Source organism: Xyrauchen texanus, chromosome 42, assembly GCF_025860055.1.
Source record: "Xyrauchen texanus isolate HMW12.3.18 chromosome 42, RBS_HiC_50CHRs, whole genome shotgun sequence".
In the NCBI taxonomy this organism is placed as follows: domain Eukaryota; kingdom Metazoa; phylum Chordata; class Actinopteri; order Cypriniformes; family Catostomidae; genus Xyrauchen; species Xyrauchen texanus.
The window spans coordinates 3,831,126-3,857,779 of NC_068317.1; the positions used below are offsets into that span (position 1 = coordinate 3,831,126).

Below are 26,654 nucleotides of genomic sequence, written 5' to 3' on the forward strand. Positions count from 1 at the left end.
ACTCATCCTCATGCCATCCCAGATGTGAATGACTTTCTTTCTTCTGTAGAACATAAAGAGTAGAAGAATATATTTTAGAAGAATATCTCAGCTCTGTAGGTCAGTGTTATTATAGTTCATTAAAACTGACACTAAAATAAAAATAAAAAAATATTGAAATTATTGGAAAAAACTGAAACTAAACTAAAATACTTTTTCATAGTCCAAAACTAACTAAAATAAACATGGTCTCATTCATTTTATTTTGTAGTTTTTGATATACTAGCATGAATATGGGAAAAGTGGGAAACGTTTGAAAATATTTTTAATTTTTGACTATTTTAATTATGATCCAAACACACATAACCTAACATTATACCTTTGAAGAAAGCTTAGGATGTCTTCAACTTTAGTCAAAAACAAAAAAAGATGAAATGCTTAATACTGGGAAGATTTTTTTTTTTAAGCATTAAAGTGAAACAGAGGAAATTGTATTCTCTAGAAAATATCTACAAAGTATTTGGAATTATTTTTTATATGTTCTTGTACACTTTTACATCATAAATCATAATGTATCATTGACAAGCATTACACCTCAACATTTTTTGTCATTTTTTTCTTTACTATTGCTTTTCCCACCAGTGGTCATGAAATGAGCTTTGCCACACATCCCGGAGTAAAATCATCCATTTAAAACCTCAAAATGTTAAAGAGACAGTTTACCCAAAAAATGAATATTCTCTCATCATTTACTCACCCTATTGCCATCCCAAATGTGTAAGACCTTCTTTCTTTTGCTGAACACAAACAAACATATTAGAAGAATATCTCAGCTCTGTAGGTCCATGCATTGCAAGTGAATGGTGATCAGACCGCTGTAGCTCCAGAAATCTGTAGCTTTAAAAACATAAGCATTTACATTTCAGTTTTTTTCCACCCAAATAAGCATTTTAGGAGGGTAAACTTAAATCGAATATGCATTCTAGAGTTAAGTGTTAGAACTTAAGATCACATATGAATTATGGTCTTAATATGAATTAGCAGGGGCAACCAACAAATCCGGGACATTGAAACCCATTTTGAAATTAAACTGGTTCTTCTTTTCCAACTGCATACATGCAAATACACTCAAAAATCAATAGTTTCTATATTGTGTCCTTTGTACATAGTCGTTTCTACCATGCTCCTCAGAGACATTGCATAAAAAACTCACCTGTATCTTTGTCTGTCATTCAGACTGGCTGGTGGGAGAGGGCGGCCCGATGGCTGCTAGGTTCCCATAGCGTTGTGCAGAGCTTTTCGGCAAGGTAAGTTAACCGTTCTTAAGTGCTGATGTTTGATAAGAGCAAGCGAGTCACAGCCAAGCCAACAAAGAGCGACTTTGTCAATCCTGTCACATAGAACCAATGTGCCTCTTTAGCCAGGGGACAAGAGATGGTTTTAACTTCTCTGTAATCTTTGCCTATACATTAGATACTCTAGCTAGGACTAAGAGACCTCTGTTTAATAGTTCTTTACTTCCATGAGGGACATATACTGATTGTATAGAACAGCAACTTGATACATTATACAATATGTCTGTACATTGTCATTTGCCCTCTTTTTTTTTTTTGGCTGTGCTTTTTTTTCAACTACAAACCGATCTCTGCATGCCGTTTCTCTGATTGTAACAAATGACCCAGTAATGCAAGACAGTTCACTTGGCGGCCATATTGGTAAGTACAGCTTCTATTTACTTGAATGGGGAAAGACACAAATCTCCAAAAAAATTAGTTTCTAATTAGCTATAAAATTTGACAATGATATAGTAAACTGTGCTCCTTTAGTTAAAACCATGCAAAACATTTTGTATGTTCTTGTGTAAACAAACAGGCAATGCTTCTATCATAAAGGTGAGTGGCTCTTTAAACTGTAACTCTTTTTTGATGGATGAGGGACAACGGCCACCATATTGAGCATTGTTATTTCTCTCTTTCACTTTCCTTAAAATGTCTGTGGTGTAACTATGCCACAACGTACAGCACTGACATGGCAGATACCCAACATGCTTTTTTTTTTTTTTTGGCCTGCTGTTCCATGTTCTCCTACTGAATTGATCTTAAGGCTGTCATCAAGAATCATGATCATAATCCCACACTAAGCACAACTAAGTCTCAAAAATGTACACTTCATGCTCTTTCAGAAAAAAAGTAAATAAGGCCTTTCAAAGCATGCTAACGCACATTTTTTCGATGTTATAAAACTTTCATCCATCCCAACGGAATATGCAGAGACAATTATACGTAAACCATGCATACGTAGGTTGATTTCCATGAAAAGTGTAAACAATGGCTCTGTGGCACTATCAAGAAAATTTTTCAGTTTGTTTGAAATCTCAAACAACCCAACATATAGCAAGACTGGCTCTACCAACGGGGTGAGTTTGGGGTGAGACTATCAGTTTGTTCAACCAATGGCAAATAAGGGGAGTGTTTGAGAAACGTTTGAAAAAATATTGTTTTAGAGCAGCGGTTGATTGATAGGTGAAGGGTGGTGCTTCACTTGGGATGCATTCATGGCAGATTAGTTTACACATCAAATGCGATGTGGTCACATGCATTTTCGACCACATTCATATGTGGTTTTGGTTACTTCTCTATTTAGCGCTAAACATATGTGATAGGATCACCTGAAATGCATCTTAATACCAGGTGTAAACAATATGGCTGCCAAGTGAACTACATTGCCTTATAGCAATTTTGGTTACATTTACAGAAATGACCAAGGTGGACTTGGACTTGCCAATTACGATTCTCAATATTTTCCAACTTTTCCCAAATGCGAATTTGTACATCTTAACCCAGTGAAAAACTTCCAAATTGTTGGAATTCCTGAGTGAGTAGATGGTCAGAATATGGTGGAATTTCTGGACAAGCTCTTTTCGAGTCTGCTCAACATAACAGGCCATAATTTCCGGCTCTGAGATCATTCAATAAAGTTGTCATGTTACGCGAGGCGAGGAGCAATGGATGGCTTTCTTGCAAGAACCCCAAAATGTTCTTGTTCCCACACTTGTTCCCACTTTGCAAATTCGACAAGATAGAAACGTGATCGATTCAAGGAATAAAAGAGTCTCTTACATCAACAGAAGGCCACTTTTGCACATGACATGAGCAATCCAACAGCAAAGTTGTCGCAGGGGTTCTCGTAGGTGTACATGGACTGTTTGAGTTTAAATGGATGGATGCAGGTTGGCGCTGTCGTTCGCGGGGTTAATGCACACGTTTTTGTTTTTCTGATGTTTGGTTTTGAGGGAAGTTCTGGGTTTTATTATTGCACTAATGTTGGAATGTGGTCTTTATAATTTTGTTTTTGACACACAATAAATTTTTTCGAATATGTAAAAATGTCAAATGTTAATTTTAGTAGATTGTCTCTCTCCACATGGAATGTGAATGGGTTGGGGCACCCCATAAAAAGAAGGTAGGTTGTTTCTTTTCTTAAACAAAGGAGGTATGGTGTTGCTTCAGGGGGTGAGTCTTTTACCGCGAGAGGCTTGGAGATTTGGGAGGATGTGGGGTGAGCATGTTTTCTTTGGTGCTGGCTCAAGTGGGAGTGGGGTAGAGCCCGAAGCCATTTGTTTTGAGAATAATGGCTGGCTGATGAAGTTATTGGCTGGCTAGCCGGCTCAGCCAAAACCTAAATGGCTGCTGCAGCCGCCAAAATTTTCATAGCTGCAAATGGCTGAAGCTGCCACTTCACTACAGATGTCTATGTTATACTGATTTACTAGATCTCAATATTTCCAAGCAATGCATGGCTTACACTATATTTCTACAAAATGCAATACAATGTAATAAAGAAAACACCAGATTTTACTTTCACAACGTATGTACATATTTATTTTGTAGTCTGTATGCTACTAAACATTTTCAAATAGCCTACAAAGTGTTGTGTTTAGGCTAAATGTATGTAGGCTAAGTTGTATACAATAACTTGGCATTATCATGGATGAAGCTTATCATATTACACCTTGAAGGAGCAAGTGATGATCGTTTGCCATTGAGCAGTAGGCCAGTGGAACTAAACATGCATTCCACCGGCACACTACCTGCGTGACGGCAGAGATCGCGGAGAAGTATGTTGATTAAGAACGCAAACTTTTGTTGAATTTATGAGACATCTACAGACGCAAACAGACGTGTAGTAAAATAAAGACCTAAATGTGTATTTCAGACTTTTTTTCACCACAAGTCTGAAAGAAGACATGTTATTGAAGACAACTATCCAAAAATCTCAAAATTGACCAGTAAAAAATAAACTGTTTTTGCCTGCAGTGTCTGGCCTTAATATAAACACACTTATCAGTATTATTTTGGACAAAGTTTTGCACATTTCACTTCAATGTACAGTGAAGCATGCGTCGTGAATTAGCAATGTGGAAACGGTGGTTCAGTGCTATAAATCTCTCCGTTTCAGAATATTTGGTTCATAACATCAATCTTTGATTCAGGTGTTTGTGCAACCGTGCCCTGAAGATTTAACAAAAGTCTGGGTAGGCCTAAGTTAAAAAAAAAAAGTAAGTAGGAATTAGGAAAGTATGTGAGAAGTGAGATCAAAATTACCTTGCTTTCTTCTTTCTGCCATTTCACCTCAGTGCGAGAAAAAAATGCATCGCTTCTTCTGTACGGAAAACGAGCAATTTTAATTGGTCGTCAATTCACTGTGAGTCTGTGTATCGTAGCAACGAGCACTAGACTGTGCTGTTATGAATCCAGTGGGAAAATAGATCTCGTGTATTGTTTATATATTTTGTGTGTGTATGTCTCTATGTGATAGAATTATTATTTGATGCAAATAATTCTAGCCGGCTCAGCCAAACTTTATCAGATGGCGGCTCAATTTGGCTTACGAAATTATTGGCTGGCGGCGGCTGAAATTCTAAATGGCGCAAATGGCTGCGCCTGGCGGCGGCTTCGGGGTCTAGAGTGGGGGAGTCATTACATTGATGGGTGGACATCAGCGTTTCAGATGTCTCAGAGTGGGGGTAAATTGGGAAGAGTCATTATTGTTTTGGCGGAGCAAGGGTTGATTTTGGCTAGTGTTTATGCACCTAACGCTGACAATCAGGGCTTTTTTGTGGATCTTGGGGGGAAGTTGCAGGCCGCTGGCACCCCTCATGATATGGTATTGGGAGGAGACTTTGGTCTTTTGATGGACTTGGTCCTAGATCATAGTGAAGCGGAGGTGCACAGGCCCCCCTGGAGCAATGTTGACGCTTCTCAGGATGTGTGAAAATCTTGGTCTTGCAAATGTTTGGAGACTTTTGAGCCCATCTGGTGGGGACTATACATTCTTCTATACATGGTTGGCGCTTTGATGTGTCCCTTTTGCAGGGTTCTGATTTCCAGCAGGTGTTAAGGGATGGGGTACATTTTTTAATTTTAAATGGTTGGTCCTCGGTGTCCTCTGGTTGCATGGCTTGGGAGGCACTGGGGCGGTTCTCGAGGGCCAGATCATTCAATGTTCCTCATTCATCAAGGGGCCGGAGCGCGAGAACTCATAGAGTTGGAGGGAAATGTTGGAGGTGCCGAGGTGGAGCTGAAGCGCCGGGTGTTATCTGGTGGCCTAGGAGAGTTGAACTGATTGAAATACAGATATAGTACTGTTTTGTCATGTAGGGGGGAGTTTTGGCTATTCAGTCATGCTTTTTGTCAGTGTAAGTGGCGGGGAAGCTTTTAGCTGGATGTATAGAGCAGAGAGTGTCTTTTTCTGCCATTCACTCAGTGAAATCAGCTGGTGGTGAAATTTTTGCCTTGGCCATTGATATTGGTAATGCTTTTTGGGAGTTCTGTCTTGGTCTCTGTGGTTCCATGTCTTTGTCTGCCGATGAGGATATTGGAAAGTTTTTGGAGCCTTTAGAGATCCCTAGACTGACAACTGAGCAGGGGAGATCTCTTGATTCTGGGATTGCTTTGGAGGAGCTTGGCGAGGTGATTGAGGCATTGCCTGCAGGCAGGGCTCCGGGGCCGGATGGCTTTGCCGCTGAGTTTTTTAGATCTTGTGCTGCGGAGTTGGCTCCACTTTTACTGGAGGTTTGTGAGAAGTATGGAGGGCTTCCACCGGTCATGACTCAGGCCTGGATCGGTCTCATTCTTGGAGGGTACAAGGATACAGGCGAGTGAGGGAGTTGTCGTCCAATTTCCCTGATCCAGCTAGACATTGGAATGTTGTCAGGGATTTTGTCTGATCCATTAAGTGGGGTTGTGTTCGAGGCCGCAGCTCTTTTGATGGTATTGGTCGTTTCATTTGTATCATGTGGTTGGTGGTGGTGTCACTGTCATCTCACTTGACGCCGAAAAAAGGCATTTTATGTGGTGAAATGGGATTGTCTATTTGACATTTTGGAGGTGTATGAGTTTGGGAGTATGTTTGTTGGATGGATTAAGTTACTTTATAGACACCCGTTAGCGGCGGTACAAACAAATGGATTGATTTCAGATTATTTCACTCTGGATAGTGGCACCCGGCAGGTTTGTCTTCTTTCCCCATTATTGTTCTGTCTTGCCCTGGAGACATTGGCAGCCGAGGTGGAGGGGTGGATGATTTTCCAGGGGTGGTGGTGGGAGATATGGCGAGTGGGCTTTTGCTTTGCGCAAATAATGTTTTTTGGTCTGTCTCTGACCCTACTGGATCTGTGCCTTGCCTCCACAGAATTGTTGGTTTCTTTTCTGCGTTCACAGGCTATGGAGTCGATTGATCTGGGGCTTTGGCTATGACAGCGTACTGCCCAGTGGCAGCTTTTCAGCCGGGCACCTTCCAGTGGCCCCAGCGGGGTATTGAGTGTTTGGGTGTTTTGTTCCCAGTGACTTTGTCTGATTTATTTGGAGTTGGTTTTGACCCTTTGGTGGAAGGGTTTTCGAGCGATGTGGGTGGGTGGGCTTCATTGCATTTAACTATGATTGGGAGGGTTGATGTTGTTGAGATGAGTTGCGCTCCAGAGTTTAGCTGCCTGCTGCAGTCTCTCCCTCTAGATGTTCCCGCTCTCTTGTTTCGGGCATTTTGATCGCATGAAAAATGTATGGTCCCTCTCCCTACCAGATGGGTTCAAAATTCTCCAAATATCTGTAAGACCAAGACTTTTACACATCCTGTGAAGTGTCAATGTTGCTCTAGGGGGCTTACACAGTTTTACTTATATATATCTTTTTATCGATAAAAGGCCATTTGAATGGAAACGGCAGAAGCCGGCAAATGTCGCAATTTTATTTTTAGCATATACACATTGTCAATAACAAAATAGCACGAAAGGTGGTTGGAAACTAGGCTATTGATTCCTCTCTCACCTTGGATGCATTAAACTGATTAAAATCTGATCTGATCTTAAACATTAGTAATGCTTCTAATTATTACTGTTTGAAAATTGTTTTCCATTTCCTAAACTCCTAAACTCACAGCTTCAATGACCAGTACATGGCAAACACCAGTTTCCTCTGCAATACTGAGGAGAAGTATGTAGACTTTTAAAGAAAAAGTCACATCTGACCCATTGACAGCCTAGAAATACTTAGACATTTTTAACATACAGAAGTTAATGTCTTTACTGTAATTCTAAACCAATTTAAATCATCCATGGTGAATACAATTATAATTTTCTTTAACAAACATAAAAAAATATCTATAAGGATTGTGTATTTTTTAATGTTGTTTTTTATAGAACAGTCCTATATACTAGTAGTTAATATCAAGTAACTGACATTTCAGACCCAACATGGGCAGCTATCTTTGTTTATTTCAAGCTCCGTCAATAAAACTGTTTCAAAAAGACCTCTTGCTTGTATGGTATTGCATTGCATACTTTTGAATAAGCTAAATTAACTTCTAATACAGACACACAGCTTGAAACTCTTCTGTTGTTTATTATGTCAGCATTATGCAATAAAAGAATAGGAATAATCAGGCGCTTTATCAACTGACTGATAAAATTATCAGTTTTATTATTCTGATCAACTGACTGATAAAATGAAATAAAGTGTAATTGTGCAGTAACTGATGGCAGATGGCGGGTTTGTGCCCCGCTGACGCCCAGACTGACTCATGGAAAGCTCTGTGTGAGGCACAAACTGCTCACACTCCACACTTTAAACTAAGCATGCAGGACAGTATCAGAAACAGACTCACAGAACACTCACAAAGCCCAGACAGAGGGTTATCGTTTGTTTATTGTTGTTTTTTTCCCCTAAGCATGGACAAAATTTATAGTGATGCTTTGCTTGGTAAACACTCATAATTGTAATGTAGTTTCCTTGTAATATTTTGTTGGGTTGTGTCATGTAATGCTTTTAGAGAGGTTAGTTGTCTGTTTCTTGCACTATATTACTGTTTTCAGAAGCCAAACCTTTCATGCGGATTGTCCTTAAGACTAGAGATCCAAAGTAGATGAGCTGGAATTAGTTTTTTTTCTTCAGGATTTTCACAGAACATCAGATTTGAGTTGAGTGTTAACAGTAAATTTCCAGTGTGTTCATTGCTTGTCTGAGATTTGAGATAACCACAGCGTTGTAAAGTAAATCAAACACGCATGTCTGTTTCGTCTGCTGGATGTGGACTGAGAAAGAGGTCAAACCTCAGAACAGATGCAGGGATAACAGCACCCTCCAAAGTTTCAAAATAAATTCTCCATGTAACAGGGTCCAATGGAAAGAAGGAGGCGGGAACCAGAGAAGCTTAATAAACTTAAACATGACGACACAGAAACCTGAACACATATGGGGCAGCTGCCAGTAGCTCCCTCTCTCCCAAACTAGCACATCTCGTTGCATTATCCATCTCCTCGGCTGATTAGCCCGATTGTGGCCGGACGTGTATAGTCATGGCCCAGCACGGCCCTGCCCTCCTCCTTGTCACACTCCATATATCATCTTTATTCAGGGCTGCTCATTTGGTCTTTAATCCCCCTTTATATAGTATGCATACTGTTTATACATAAGTAATATCCTCCTGGGATCCAGAAAAAAAAAATTAAATACATGAATGTGTTTTGGGGGCAATTTGTTATACAAAAATATTAATACTGTGTGTGTGTGTGTGTGTGTGTGTGTGTATGTATATGTACATATATATATATATATATATATATATATATATATATATAATGTCTTTCTTTTAAAAGAAAATCATACTATGCTTTAAATCAAAAAGCTTTTCTTGAGACGGTTGTGGACTTTAGAAGAATATCAATATCAATCTTTTTTGACTGAGATATATATTTAATCAATATCACAAATATAAGAGTGCGAAATGGCCCTACGTTAGCACTGTTGTGATTCAGCGGTAGGTAATTACAGCAGTGCTGATTTATGGCCATATCACACGATTGCGAGTGTGATACTGCTTATATACAACAGTAAATGTAAAAAAATTAGGAAAAACTGAGAACAGTCATAAAAAACACATTTGTTCATTTGTTCAATCGGCCGTTGCTGGTTCAAAACAAATGATGCGTCCAAGCCTTCATTAGTAATTCAAAATGTTCACTTCAGAAATAGTATCACGGCTTGTTATTGTTTCTAACAAGTTATTGGATAAACAAGGATGGATGTGTGTGTGTGTGAGTGAAAGAGAGATAAAGAGAGAGAGAGAGAGATGGAGTGTGTGATCACCTGTTGCCACACCCAAGCAGAGATGATGTCAGCTTTCTGAAGATCAGCTTTCTCAGTGGAAAAATAGCGTCCAAGTAGGGGTATTTCTCCCAATTTCACGGTAGCCGGTGCGCAAGAGTCATTCACTATAGAAACCACAGTGTCCTCCACCATTTTAAACAGAATTTTCTCTCCAATGTGGAAAGTCAGGTAAGAGGTAAGCACCTTGAGCTTGTGTAATGAATCAGTCTGTTGTGTCTCACAGTTGTGATAAGCCATAATGCTGAAGTTGTTTGTTTAAAGCCATTTAAAGCTATTTCCTAGTTTTAGTAGTGTAGTAGCAATACGAGCGATCACAGAGTGCTGTTGAATATAAAAACTGAGTGACGCTGACTCACTTCACGTCAACTAACTGGTTCATATTTAGGACTGGAACTAACTGCTGTGTATATATATATATATTAGGGCTGTCAATCGTCCCGATTAATTAATCACGATTAATCGCATTTAATCACATATACAAATATTTGCTGAGAAAGCCCATATCAATAATTTTATATATAATGATGAAATAATTATACATAGTTATCTTTAAATATAAAAAAAATATATATATTGTTTTTTGTATTGCATTATCAATGATTAACTATTCTGCCACATATATATATATATAAAGATAATTAAAATTAATTACATTCTTGTGGCAGAATAATATATATATATATATATATATATATATATATATATATATATATATATATATATATATATATATATATTAGGGCTGTCGATTTAACAAGCTAGTTTTATTAAAAATAAAGTGTTAAAAAAATTAACGCAATTAATCGCAATGCCCCCGGACTGTAATATGGAAGATTCCTGAGAAATGCAAGCTTGTAGTACCAGCTGTTTACTTCAGAGGGCAGTAAGTGACAATTCAGGTGTATATCTATATCAGCGTTTCTCAACGGGGGCGGTATCGCCCCCTAGGGGGCGTTTGGACAGTGTTGGGGGGCGGTGTGAACGAGGCAGCAGAGAGGGGGGCGCTCAGGCACAAATGGGGGGCGTTACTCAGAAGTACTCAATAGGCGGCCTGCGCAAAAACCTTTTCAGCTCTTCTCCTTAGCCTATGTCTTCGTCTTGCTCAGATTACTGCTGCCACTTCACCAGGAGGATATGCCAGGAGAGCCGCTTCCTAAGTTACACATGCTTTTAAGAGGCGGAGAATTTTCAGCGCAAAATACAGGCACGCTTTCACCGGCTTTTTCTGTACATAACGCGGAATACATAATTAGGCGCATAATTAGTGCTCAGGGCTCACACTAATGACCGTAATTAATTAAAAAAAATGTGGCTGTTTTTGACATCTTTTTTTTTCGGTTCAGTTCAGGTGGCCGAGCTGTTGTCGTCTTTGTTCGTCATTTGAAATCAAATGACCGTTTGTAGGCTATTCAAATTTGAAGCCTAGTATATATTGCCTAATTGAGTGCGCGAACGACCGCTGCTTTTTCATTGGCCATTTAGGTTAGTTACATTATTGTTCACGTGATTGGTTCATCTTAAAAAAAATTGTGTGTGAGCCTGAATTTGTTTGAATTTCTAAATACATTTGCAATACCTTTCAAACAATCCATGTGTTTTTGCATTTTTTTCCAAACACAATATTACTCAACTTGAGGCTTTTACATGTAGTTTATACAATAAGAAACTTCTGTTTCAGTTTTTTTTTTTTTACCAAAAACTCAGGCTTCAGGTATCAGTGTTGCTATTGTTTGGCTGTAATAGTATTTCTGAAGTGTTTTTTTTTTTTTTTGGGGGGCGTTAAGAGGATCATGAAGAGGTCAGGGGGGCGTCTGTTCAAAAAAGGTTGAGAACCACTGATCTATATATCTATCTATCTATCTATCTATATATATATATTCAGATAATTATAATGCATTATATTCTTGTGGCAGAAGAGTTAGAATACAATATATTATTTACTATCATATTATTGATCATAAGTCAATCATTGGCACACAGTTCACAGCAATCCATTTCACAATTGAATTTGTCAATCAGCTGGAGATTTATTATGAGGGCTTGTTTAAGGACCCGTCAATTTACACTTGCTTGAGACATGCTTGTGTAGCGTCATAAACATAACATTTTAGGTCACTGTGTCAAGTTAAATATACAGGTGCTGGTCATATAATTAGAATATCATCAAAAAGTTGATTTATTTCAGTAATTCCATTCAAAAAGTGAAACTTGGATAATGTATACATTCATTCCACACAGACTGATATATTTCAAGTGTTCATTCCTTTTAATTTTGATGATTATAACTGACAACTAATGAAAAACCCCAAAATCAGTATCTCAGAAAATTAGAAAATTGTGAAAAGGTTCAATATTGAAGACACCGGGTGCCACACTCTAATCAGCTAATTAACTCAAAACACCTGCAAAGGCCTTTAAATGGTCTCTCAGTCTAGTTCTGTAGGCTACACAATCATGGGGAAGACTGCTGACTTGACAGTTGTCCAAAAGACGACCATTGACACCTTGCACAAGGAGGGCAAGACACAAAAGGTCATTGCTAAAGAGGCTGGCTGTTCACAGAGCTCTGTGTCCAAGCACATTAATAGAGAGGTGAAGGGAAGGAAAATATGTGGTAGAAAAAAAGTGTACAAGCAATAGGGATAACCGCACCCTGGAGAGGATTGTGAAACTTGCATTTCTCAGGAATCTTCTATATTACAGTCTGGGGGGCATTTTTTTAAACACGTTATTTTTTATAAAATTAATTGCACTGAATTAACGCGTTAAATCGTCAGCCCCAATATTTAAAATTTACGCAATTAATCCAGCCGATTAATGAATCGAATGCGAACTTGCACCTTCTTTCCAAGTTGAGCCAGCAAGCTCTTGCTTCCATGATGCTCTTCCTCCCTAGCCCCTCTGGCCACAGATTCAGCAGAGGAATTCGCCACCAGACCAACCACAAGTCAAATGCTCCATGTTGGGTTTGGGCTCCACAGGCATAGTTCCCACTTCAGGCAACTCCCTGTCATGTATTTTCCACAGTACAGTCCCCCCACTGGCAGGGCCCGCATCTCCATGTGGCAGTCCTCGCTACCAGGGTTACACCCCAGGATTTTTAATGACCACAGAGAGTCAGGACCTCAGTGTAACATCTCATCTGAAGGACAGTGCCTTTTTACAGTATAGTGTCCCCATCACTATACTACTGGGGCATTAGGACCCACACAGACCGTAGGGTGAGCACCCCCTGCTGGCCTCCCTAATACCATTTCCTGCAGCAACCTTGGTTTTCCCCAGGAGGTCTCCCATCCAGGCACTGGCCAGACTCAACCCTGCTTAGCTTTAGTGGGCAACCAGGCAAGAACTGCAGGGTGATATGGCTGCCAGTAAATTAAACATTAAGGCTTGAGGAGGGGCTCACACACATGATGTTTGATGTTGATTTTGAGGAAAGATGAATGTCGTATTACATGCCAGATTTCATCTGGAAGTTCACCAAGTCTCAATCAACACATCACCATTCAAACAGACTCATGCTGCAGGTTCATTTGACTGTGGATTCATCTGTGATAATGTTGTGCAATGAGCTGCAGCTCTTTACCTACATCTTTAAACCGTTGTCCAGTTTTTTGCTTTAGTTTATTGCTTCAGTAAAATCAGTAATACACCCAATACTCATATATTCACCCTCATGTCATTCCAAATATGTATGACTTTCTTCTGGTAAGACAGATTTGTCATTGTCTTTTTTAATACAAACACATCTGAAGAACAGCCTTGCAAACATGTTGGCTCATTTGCATTCACTTGATTTCCTGAGGATGATGTGGCAGTTATGAATGTGATAACACTTGATTTGCCTTATAAACTCTATAGTACCTTCTGCTTGACACTAAATTGTCCATCTTTTTTATTTATTGTGAAAAGTACCTTCAGAAATAAAAAGATGGAACCATTGTGTATGAATCTTTCATTTGAATCATATTAATCTTTAATATATGATACATGTTTAAATAATTGTAAGTAGTTTATAGGCCTACATTTTCAAAATCTTTGAATATTTGGTTTGGTGTGTTAAAATTTGATACTTGTTTTTGAATTTTTGCAAATGTTCGTCAACTAAAAAATGTCATGCCAGTCAAAATAAAAAACAAAACTGACTTCAATGAATGAATATGACATGATGAAATATTGACTAAATTTAAAGGAAATTTTTTCCAAAAGATAAAAATAAAATGATTTGTAAAAATGAACACTGACCATAATACCATGTAAAAAAGAAAGAAAGATGGTGGTGATATTATGGCACTCTGGTACTTTTTTGGTAGTGTGGTTTCAAATTCAATATCTCATCAACTATCGATGTCTCTGAAAGATCATAGAAAGAAAAAAGACATGAAGTACATTCTTTCATTGAGTTCTCTGAGGTACTCATTGAAGTCAAGAGCATAACCCACCACAAAACGATTGGGAATGACAAACGACAGATAGAAACTCAAACACACAACAACACAGATCATAGCACTATAAGCAGTCCATCCCATAAGTAAAGAGTGTGCTGTTTATGACACACGTTCTGTGTTTGTTGCCAGTGGCTCTGTTCCAAAACTAAGTCAACTGCCTTGCTGTCTACTACCTACATAAACAGCTTTAAAGTTAGCATCCTAATTTTGAAATGTTTAATTTGAAACACTCTAGATAGGCACTCAACAACTTCACACGCCACACAAATAGCACTCCTCGCGTGAAGTGTACGAGTTGGTTCAGAATTGGTTTCAATAGTATTTGACATTAGCATGTTGCTATGCTAATAATGTGATGCTCTAATATGCATTAAAATACATAGTACGCACAAATATTGGGTAAAATTGTTTATTTTACTTAGATTGAATCTTTATTTCAGTCCTTTTCATTGTCTCATTATTTACCATGTTATCATATGTCGCTACGTTCGGGAATGTGTCTAAATGCAATTAGCATCAACTGTCTTCGACTACTGTCAGTTTTCTCTTTCAGGTCAACTACTTTCATTGCGGAGTTTGAAGTTTGACAGTTTGAAGAGATGCACTCAATACTCAAGTTAGTAAAAGTTCATATATTTATTGCAAATTAACTTAATAAAAACACATCCAGTTTAATAGCACAGACATTTGAAGGTATTGTTTAACAACACACCCTCTGTTGGCCAAGTTTTTGCATTTGGGTACATTTTCTGGCTATACAGTTCTCTCTAGGTCAGCAGCTCACCAAGTTTGAACAGAGCCATTTTCAGAGTGGTGTTTGAGTACACTTGAGCACTCACAGACTGGGAGTGTTGCCGCCCCATGAGGAAGCCTCTTGTTTTATTAAACAAACATAGATTCACACGTCCATTAGATCTCATTCAAAATAGCAGTGAGTCACTTTTCAGCTTGGCCCTCTCTGAATTCAGCCACAAACGCAACATGATATTATTTCAGGCCACACACAGCACAGGTGAAATAATTTTTCCTAACTGAAGTAATTTCCTCTCTGCTTTCACCCGGCAACTTTAACCAATTTGGGCTGGAAAGACACATGCTGAAGAAGTGCTCTCATGGTCTTTCCAGCGTCCACTATTGCCTGTGAAGAAATAGATATGCACATAATATTGTGTTTGTGTTTGTTTGTGAGATATGGTACACTTGGCACAATGGATGTGTCAGAAGCCTAGTGAGCTGCCTTGCTGACTACTGTCAGTATACTAAGGCCATGTCCACACTGGTTTGATTGAAAATGCACGAGAAACAAACTAGTAGCACTCCTCACGTGAAACAACTCGACTAACGCTCAAAGTTTATTCCAATAGAGTTTTACATTAGTATTTGCTAAGATAACAACTCAAAACTAATAAGCACAAAAAGTTCAGAGCACTCTCATATATTTTGTGTGAAATAGTTAAATAGAAATTGTTAACCTTTGATAAAATGAGTGTTTCACCAAACATTATTACATATTTAGATCTTTAGTAACCTGGCACTTAATCTATCACAAAAATATCTACAAAATGCCCAGATAGTGTACAATTCTCAATTTTTAAGACAATTAGAAATAATAGATAATATAATATATTATGATATATTTTGAGTTGTTTTTTTATATATACTATACTGAATATACCAGTGAAATGACACTACAAATGGCTGTCAAACACATATTAAACTACACATAACACATAAGTCATATTCACCCAAATGGCAATAGTCATATCATACTGTTCAGGTGTTGTACTTCCAGTAGTTTTTTCCATGTTGCTTCTTCGTCAAATAACTGTCAAATGTACATCAAGTCAATCACTAAAACAACAGCACCACCTTGAGTAAGAAACACCATGTATAATACTGTATGTATGTTTAAGTACACAAGGTATTGATAATTCACCATCTTAGCGCAGAAATTCGACATGATATAGTAGTCATTTGAATTAATATAGGACTAATATATCTGGTAATAAAAAAGAAAGAGATGTACTGTGATAGTAAACTTATATCAATATTAAATAATAATTTAATATACAGTATTTGGAATAGGGGGAGACCGGGGAGTGTTGTAATACTGGGTTAGTTGTAACACTGTCAGTTTGACCAATCAGAAAAGATCTGCATTGATGTCATCAATATCGTAGACTCCAATTTCATTTTCGAGCTCACATGAGAAGTGGCATATCTCTGTTAGAAACACTGTGAATTTTACAACCAAAAAACTGATTTTCAGGTAAGAAAGTACTAGCGTTTTTTGCCTAGCGTTCATTCTATTGTAGATACAATGTTGCAACTTATATCAACTAAAGTAGCCGTTTCTCTAGTTTAATTTGATGCTTTGCAGTCATGCTAACTTTAAACCCACATACCTTAAACAGTTAGCTATGTAATGGCTGATTGTTGTGGGGATTGTTGTAACAGTTCATGTTAAAAAAAATGTTTTTTGTACTTAAGTACTTTTCAACTTTTTTCCAGCATGCCTAGGCAGTGGAAGCACAAGACAGGCAGAGGCGTCCCTGCAGACATTTTGAGAAATGCTGCAGTTGAAGTCAGGCAGGGAAAATCTGTGAGATCAGTCGACAAGACCCATTCCATCTGTCACGTCACATTGTACAGATTTTGTAAAGCCGCAAAGAAGCTAAGAGCGGAGGGTTCAAGTGAGAAGCCCCATGTAGGCTATCGTAGTAGTCAGAGAGACTTCAGAGGCACAGGAGGAACTCTTGACAGAGTATTTGACGGAAGCAGCTGATCTTTTCTATGGGTTAACCCCTCGTGAGATAACAATGAGAGAGGCATAATGGTGCACTCATATGTTTAAGGAAAATATTTCACTCCACAATTATTATCCCCATTATGAAGAGCTTTTCAGCAACAATGTTTGTGGCTTGTTTATTACCTATTGCTCCAAGGGGTCATACAACATTCATGGAGATAACATGTTTACTGATCACTTGCTTTTAGGTGAGGAAGTTTGCATACCAGTTGGCAGTGGACAATTACTGTAAACACCCCCAGTCATGAGTGGAGAAATCCATGGCAGGAACTGACTGGTTTTCAGGCTTCATGAAACACCATCCAAATCTGTTCATCAGAAATGCACAGCCAACTAGTTTGTCACGAGCCACAAGTTTCAATCATCCAAATGTGGAGAGATTCTTCAAGAAGCTTGGAGGTGTGATTGAGAAGCACAGCTTTACTGGAAATGATATTTGGAATGTGGATGAGATGGGTATCACAACTGTCCAGACTCCTGACCGTGTAATCGCACGGCGCGGTGTTAAGCAAGTTGGTGCAATGACATCAGGAGAAAGGGGTGGCCTGGTTTCTGTAGCTTGTGCTGTGAATGCACTAGGAAATGTCATTTCTCCAGCCTTTGTCTTCCCATGTAAAAGATATAAAGACCACTTCTTAAACGATGGACCACCAGGTAGTGTTGGGTGTGGTAATGGATGGGTGCAGGAGGAGGATTTCCTCATCTTCCTGGATCACTTTGTTAAGCATACAAAGGTCGGTCCTGAGAGGAAGGTGCTACTGTTGTACAGGCACTTAGTTTAATAATTTTAAACCATTATTTTACCTATACATAATTAATATTTACATTACATTCATAATGTTAGCCAGAGGGGAACTGGCCCCCACAGTGAGTCTGGTTTCTCCCAAAGTTATTTTCACCATTAATCTACATCTTATGGAGTTTTGTGTTCCTTGCCACAGTCGCCTACAGCTTGCTCACTGGGGTTATTAATACAATTATCATTTAATTATTTTTAAACACTATTAAAAATAGTATTTTATCTAAATTACACAATGATGATTAATTGACTTTATAGACATAACAGTTTTATCGTCTGTTAATGCTGATATTCTGTAAAACTGCTTTGAAACGATGTGTGTTGTGAAAGGCGCTATACAAATAAAATTGACTTGACTTGACTTGACTTGACTTGTTGTTGGACAACCACAGTTCTCATATTTCAGTGAAGGCAGTCACTTTCTGCAAAGAAAATGGGATAGTGCTCCTTTCTTTCCCACCCCACTGTTCTCATAAGCTACAGCCCCTTTATCGCAGCGTCTATGGTCCATTCAAGAAGTTAAACAACACAGCAATTCTGCAAAAACAAAGACAATCTATGACATCCCAAACCTGGTCAGTATTGCATTCCCCAATGCTGCTACGCCAAGCAACGTACAAGCTGGTTTTAGATGTACAGGCATCTGGCCTTTCAATCCAGACATTTTCCAGGAGTGTGACTATGCACCATCACAGGGTCACAGATCGCCCTGATCCATCTGCCTCTCTGGCCTCCATCTCAGCTGACCAGCCAGCCCAAGCCTCTACCTCAGCTGACCAGCCAGCCCAAGCCTTTTTCCCAGTTGACCAGGCAGGTCTAGCCTTTTCTCAGACTCAGCCAGACCTCTCAACTCAAGCTGCTCAAAAAGGTTTCAGTCCTTCTGCTCCCCATCCATTTCCCAAAGCAGGACCAAGGAAAATTGCCAGTGGGAAGAGAAAGAAGAGGCAATCAGAAATTCTGACAGATACACCTGACTGAAGAGGAAGCAAAGAAGAGGACCATTAAAAGAAAAGTGTAAAAAAAGAATAACCCTGCCATCTGGAAAGGGTGAAAAAAAAGAAAGCAGAGCAAACAAGCAAAAGGCCCAAGCCCAATGATCAAGAGGATTCTGAAACCTCAGATGATGAGAATTTCTGCATTGTATGCATGGAACACTTTGCAAACTCGAGGCCAAAAGAAATGTGAGTCAAGTGTGTACACTGTCAGTTCTGGGCCCACAAAGCCTGCACTCCAGGGGCAGCCATCTATTTTCCACAACTGTGACAGTAATTGAACCTGTGACACATGAACATTCAGGAATACAGTCCACACACACACACACACACACACACACACACACACACACACACACACACACACACACACACAAAAACACAAACGCACACTCAAACAAACACACACATAAAATGTTTTTCAGATAATGTTAAGTTTTGAAAAAATAAGACATTTTTTGTTCACTTTAAATTGTTCAGATAATTCAAAACAATGTCTTCTTTATTCTTCATTAAAGTTCTTGTATAAATATATTCTTGTATAGTGTGGATCTTATTTTAGCAAATTAACTCTCATTGTTACATCCATCCCCAGCTAGTGTTACAACTCACCCCAGTTGTGGGGCAGGTTGTAACAATGGAACTCTTTGTATTTCACACTAAATCACATAATCTATGATTGTGTAATAGATGTCCAAGTGAGTTTTATTTGTAGAAGACAGATATGGGTAATATGTATCAAAATTTGAGAGACCTAGCTCAAACAACCTCGTAGTTACTGATGCTCAAACAAAAGGTGTTACTTTCATCCCCCTATATTATTTTGCAATTTAGGCATTTTTTATTGTTGCATTATTCATAGGAGAAAGGTTGAGGAATACTAAAAAGGTGGGGCATAACAAAAAAAAAAATGGATTAGGTTAAGGTGGTGAAATAAATACACTAAGACAAAAAGTATGCATGCAAGGGTTAAAAAGTAGCACTAATAGCATATATTTTAGCATATTTTTAAGTTGAACACATTTCAATCATTTTGTAACATTTTGTAATTTTTATCAAATTAAATGAATAAACCTTTAAGATTTAAGAGTATGAATAATAAAAAAAAATGTTTATTGTACGTCACACAATTTATACATTAAAACACAGTAAATAAAAAAGTTATGAATGAGAATTAACAGTTAACGCAGGTTATGAGAAAGAAATGACCAATTCAACAGCACACGCTATAACGAGCGTGATTTAACTCTGGAAAAGGTCTGATGCAAAATGTTATCTGAAAGGAAAATACCTTTCCACTCTTTTGCTTTCCAGACAAATGCCAGACTACCCATGTGCATGTGCCCTGGGAAATTGTCATAAACAGAAATAAATAAAACAGAAATACGGGCATCCACGTCTCTCTGTCTTGTGATAAAAGTTAAACATCTTTTTAATTTGCCTGAATACTTTGTTTCATCCACAGTGAATGTAAGAAACAAAAAATGTTTCTTACATTCTGTGTTCATGTGGAAAAACAGAGAGAAGATGTCAGAATTTAGAGAATACAAGAGATTTTCAATAACAGCAGAAACAATGAGAGACAATCTTGACTTTATCAAAATGATTACCACACCCTCTGTAATTGTTGTATGAAATATTTTGAAGAATAACTGTTGCCATGGCGAAGCACACTCTACTCTTTGTCTTGTGGAACGTTTTCTTTTGTGTAGAGAGACTTCTGTTAAAGAGAATTCCACATGCTCATACAGTGACATTTATATTTGTATTATATTTTAAATGTATTATTGTTTATATTTGAAATGTATTACTATTTTGATCAATTTATTTCATATCATAATAACTTCATGTCTTTAGGGGGCTTGTAAAATTACATTTACATTTATGGATTTGGCAGATGCTTTTATCCAAAACAACTTCCAGTGCACTTATTACAGGGACAATCCCCCCAGAGCAACCTGGAGTTAAGTGCCTTGCTCAAAGACACAATGGTGGTGGCTGTGGGGATCGAACCAGTGACCTTCTGATTACCAGTTATGTGCATTAGCCCACTACGCCACCACCACTCGAATGAAGGCAGTGTAGTACTTTCATTTGGAATTCCAATTAGGGGAAAATTAACCAAACAATAATATTGGAAAAACATACTATTTCATATGATTATTATTAATAATATTGCTGCTGAGAACCCCAGCCTTATCCTGTGCTTGACAAATATTTTGAGATAAAAAGGCTGATTAAAAATTGATTAGGACCTATACTCCAGTCCATGATATGATCATCTGCATTATGTTATCATTAAAATTAAACACTGTGACAGCTCCTATTTAAATATTTATCATTTTAATATACAGCAGAAGAAGAAAAAACCAGCAAAGTCTTGGCATTACAGAAGTTTCTCAGTTTAGGTAGGGCTCATAAATGAACTCATGGCAATTCAATGATGTGGCTTGTTTTTGAAAACCACATGACCAACACCCACCCATTGAACACATTAGGCCATTTCTCACTAAACACACTGACCCATTTAAACATTCTTGTGCTGGACCACCCCAGTCACAGACCAAGACTTCTCTATAAAGACACACAATCAATAAATCTGCCCCCATTATAAGGTGTAATCATAATCCCATTACATTCACACAAGCTGTTAGAGAAATTGATACACGACTCAGAAGTCTGAAAGAGCTGTTCTAGACTCTGTGTGTGTGTGTGTGTGTGTGTGTGTGTGTGTGTGTGTGTGTGTGAGCGTGTATTTATCACTTTGTGGGGACCAAATGTCCCCATAAGGATAGTAAAACCCGAAATTTTTGACCTTGTGGGGACATTTTGTCGGTCCCCATGAGGAAAACAGCTTATAAATCATACTAAATTATGTTTTTTGAAAATGTAAAAATGCAGAAAGTTTTCTGTGAGGGTTAGGTTTAGGGGTAGGGTTAGGTTTAGGGGATAGAATATAAAGTTTGTACAGTATAAAAACCATTATGTCTATGGAAAGTCCCCATAAAACATGGAAACACAACATGTGTGTGTGTGTGTGTGTGTGTGTGTGTGTGTGTGTGTGTGTGTGTGTGTGTGTGTGTGTGTGTGTGTGTGTGTGTGTGTGTGTGTGTGTGTGTGTGTGTGTGTGAGCTAATTATCTGTGACTTGTGACACATGACTTGTTGGACAGATAAGGTCTGGTTTTACATTCTTTTTTAGTGAGAGTCAATGTACTGTTTTTCTTCTAAACAAAAGTCTATCATTTCAGATTGTAGATGTACGAAGAAAAGCTGGGTAAAACAGTTTAACAGAACAAATCTGGAAGAGAATCTGATACTCCTAAGTATTACAATCACAGCCACACTGCTAGGGTGTTCTGTGTGGTTGCCAGGATATTGCTATGTGGATGCTAAGATTTACTGAGTGTTTTAGCAGTTGCTAGGTTATACATAGTGGTGGCCAGGGTGTTTCTATGTGGTTGCCAAAGTGTTCTGCATGTTTTAGCAGTTACTAGGGTGTTCTTGGTGGTTACCAGGGTGTTGCTATATTGTTCTGGGTGGTTGTTAGGTGGTTGTTTTGTGGTGAAAACACAGCACCTCCAAATCTCTGTCATATTCTTGTCTGTAGGTATGGCTTGGCTCCCTCCTTCAGAGTAAGCCTGTGGGAATTAATGAATGTATTTCTTGCTAATTTTTTGCACACCTAACCTCTTCTCAACAAAGCCGTGTGATTTTAGGTATCATTCATGTCCATAGTACACATGGTGCTGATTGAGTTACATGGCAAATTTTAATACATAAAATATCTAACCCTAAGTATAAGCAACAGTAATAGCGATGATTGCTTAAGCAAACAGCACTAATAATAAAGGACACAGTGAATATTAATGCATTCTTCTGACTAATAATTATGGAAAGACTGGTCTGTATCTTTCTTTTCAGCATGGATAAATCCTCTGGTCCAATAATATGCAGGTCTTCAGTGGACTGGTCATTCTGTAAAACACACGGAGTGGAAAACACAAGACAAGAGTGTTAAAAACCCTCTATTTAGGGCCTGTCAGTCCATATGATCTTACAGTCTCTATAGGCATGAGCACTGCAAACACAATTGCCTGCAATCGCTACACCAGTCAGACACAAGCTGCTTTTGTCTGTGAGACAATCGTGTTGTGTCCTCTGCTCGAGGTCAGTTGATCTTCAGTGAAAGGGTGAAGTAGTTCTTCAGTGTTTGAGATTGAGGTTTTGGGTCAGTGCTCAGACAGGAAGTAGTGCCACTGGGTGATAAAGTGGAGGCTCACAGTAAAACACCAGAATATGAAGACACCCAGAAGTGACAGGACAACTTGGACTTCACTGTGTCACTGAACTCTCAAAGTGGAAGCCTTAACTCTATTTTCACTCATAAACCAGTGAATCGTAAAGACTGTCAATAACTCGTATTTCATCCCAAAATCAAATAAAAACATGTTTAAAGGAAATTAAGCTTAGGTCACATTTATTTATTTATTGTATATTAAAATCAGCCTAAATTCTGTACCACAAAGAAGGTGATGGTATATAATACTTATATTATATTATATTATATTAATATGTATACTGTGTGTATATATATATATATATATATATATATATATATATATATATATATATATATATATATATATATATTTCCGCTTTATGGAAATGGGAATTACATTTTTGCACATTTCAGTTTTAGAATTTGGGGGAAAAATAGATTAATTGTCCAAATAATAATCTTACAATGATAAAACTCTTAATGGTTTTAAAATAGACTGAATAAAGAAGACATAATATCTTTTTTTTTTTTTTTTTATAATTTATTTTATTTTTTATTGTGGGTTGAAATATGACCCAGATATTTTCTCAGTGAGATTCACTACACACAATTTTTCCCCTTGGGTTTTAAGCATTTTGAAATTAAATTTTAATGTGCACTGAATGATACACTGCCTTTTGACTTTTTTTTTAATTATTATTCAAATGTCTTTGTTGAGCAAAATGTGTACCTCTATTAATTAAAATGTGTAAACAGCTCAATCTACTAGCAAATAATTCAAACAGCGTTAGAACTTGTGATGTCGTGAGTCCTTTGGAACCAATTCTTTGTAATGATTCATTCGAACCAATTCGCAAAATGTTTGAATCACACCCCTGTAAGGAAGATTCCTCAGAAGTAAAACCGTTACATGGATATTAGAGGACATTTAATCATTTAAACAACAAAGCATTTGATAAACAGCAGTATTTAACATAAATGTATTTTACTACTAAAATTCAAGGTAAATCATAATGCCACACGGGACTTCCAGTGACACATTTGATTGATGACGAAGAGAAATGAGTGAAATGTTTCTGTAAACAGTTCACTGAAACTAACTGTGCGAACGAACCGATTTGCTCAAATTAATTTCATTTCTTAAAAACTTAAAGCAGTTGTAGTGCTATAATAAGTTTGTTTTGTAATAATTTTTAAATGTTCAGTGAGCATTGTGCCATTATCATTTTTAACACTTCAAAATATCTGTGCAAAGCTACAAATCTCTCAACTACTTGAATCAGCGTCCAACCTTACGACTATATTATAGTAAAGTTCAAATTCCATCACTTTTTGTTATCCTCCGGTTGTCCATTGTTATAGCTGGCAGATGAAGGCTTTTATTTGCCATCAAAAGCCTTCATCAGTCAACTAACAAAGAACAACTGCATCAATATGAACTTCTGCACTTAATACAGGATGAACTTCAACAACAATAGTAATTAATCTTACAGTTCATACCAAATCTTTGTTTTAACACTGGCTTAGTTAGAAGTCTTGCGCCCTCTGCTGATCACAGCGAGCAGTTACAATCATTTGGAGTTGTAAAACGATTCGATGTTTTTAAAATGGCTAGTCTCAACTGGCTGTTGTGTTGCAGATTATTTTCTCACCAGATAGCTCTTGGAGCAGATAAACTCAACTCTGGTGCTATTTAGTATTATTTTGTTGGCGCTGTGGTTCTGAGCTTTGATGGACTCCACCAGATCAGAACAGAACTTGAATCCTCCCTTCAGAACACACAGATGTATCATGTCCTGATGTTCAAGGTCTTCCAGGATGTCTCTGGCCAGACACTCAATCATACAAGTCACACAAATAACTGTGTGAGGAGGTCATGTGACCTCCTACATTTGATTTAACGGAGTCACATGGACTTGATGTGCAAAGTTGCAGCCCAAATATTTTTGGAATGTGCATGTGGGATTGCAGGATGAATACTTGAGAACAGACACTACATGGCATGTTTTCACAAATAATATATATCTATATGTAATTATCCAACTCAAGAGGAAACCACAGATTGTTCCATTGCATTTCTGTAGTATATAGTTGAGTAACAACCCACAGGAAAGAGAAATTACAAATTAGATCTCAATTGTTTCTTCTAGACATCAACGAGAAGAAAACAGATGGATACTGTACATTTAGCTTAAGTTTCCTGCTTCTCAGATATTTCTCCTGAGAATGAGACACAAGAAATCTCAAAAAGTGTTCAAGAGTCTGCAATCAAAAGTCAGAGATCTCAAAATGAACATTTACATTCTTTTTTACTAGCTTTGTTGTTGTACGTTAATGATTGTCTTGTTTGTGTCTATTTTTTATTTCTTTAAAGGAATTTTAGGAGAAACATCTGAAAGTTAATACCTAAATGAAACATAACTGTTAAATTCATTAGGTCTCCTGAAATATGAAAGTGCAACCTCAGAGCAATAACATTTTCCTCAGTGAATAATCGGCTAATTCATTTGATGATGCATATGACTGAAATATCACATTCAATACTTGAATAATCTTCCATCTTAAAAATGTATGTCTTGTACATTTACATTTATGCATTTGGCAGACGCTTTTATCCAAAGCGACTTACAATGCACTTATTACAGGGACCATCCCCCCAGAGCAACCTGGAGTTAAGTGCCTTGCTCAAGGACACAATGGTGGTGGCCGTGGGGCTCAAACCAGTGACCTTCTGATTAACAGCCCTGTGCTTTAGCCACTACGCCACCACCACTCCATATTTTCAAGACCACCGTCTTGTAAATAAATTTCAATAAAAAAATGTCTTTAGCTCTTACATCTACATAGGTCATCTAGTGTCAGTTGTGTGTTTACCTGTTCTTTATGACTCCATGAGGGATGTACACACCATCAGTGACACACACTCCAGATCACCATGGTAATGTTCAGGATAATTGAACAAATCTAAATTATAACCTGGCCAACCATGACCAGTCTATCATATAAGCAATAATCAAAAACAAAACAGGAAACAAATATATTCCTTTAATGATATAGTTCATTGTACATCTAAATGACAAAATACTCTAGAAATAGTCATTTATACACAAACTAAGCTGTCTTTTTAATTTAATTGGAATTGTAATGAATAAAATCCTGTTAAATATATTTACCACAACGCCTGGTTCTTTTGTCTGGTCATCTGACATGGCATTGGTCATATGGTGGAGAGAGACTCAAATTAACCGTAATAGTTCCTGAGAGAGAGGAGATGTTTTTGCACCCACCCACTTTACATGACTACACGCTGTGCGATGTTTACAGTTTTCTTGAAATTATTAAAATATTGCAATACTTCCTTTTTGACATGTCATTGTTTCTACTCAGTAGTGTGAAATGAATTAAATGTCTTTAACTATGAACAGACTAGCTCCAGCATGAAATGAGGGCAATATTGTTAAAAACTGTCCCTTAATGAATTTCATGAACGGTGTGTTGTTCTTTAAGCCGATGCTCAGATTTTAATATCAGTCACATTTGATGTTTAACTGAAGTCAAGCAGAATTTATTAATGGAGTATCATGCTTTCCTAAATTTTGGGACAAATGACAGTTATATTTTCAAGGATATATGTATATACCTGTATACAAAACTAGATTTTTACAGTGTGATGTTTGCCTGTGG

The 26,654-nt window shown here is 37.7% G+C and overlaps 1 pseudogene; it reads right to left on the reverse strand.

Annotated features, from left to right (window-relative positions):
• Positions 1–14,002: 14,002 nt before the first annotated feature.
• Positions 14,003–26,191, reverse strand: LOC127634797 (phosphoribosyltransferase domain-containing protein 1-like; annotated as a pseudogene).
• Between the last annotated feature and the right edge of the window lie 463 nt (positions 26,192–26,654).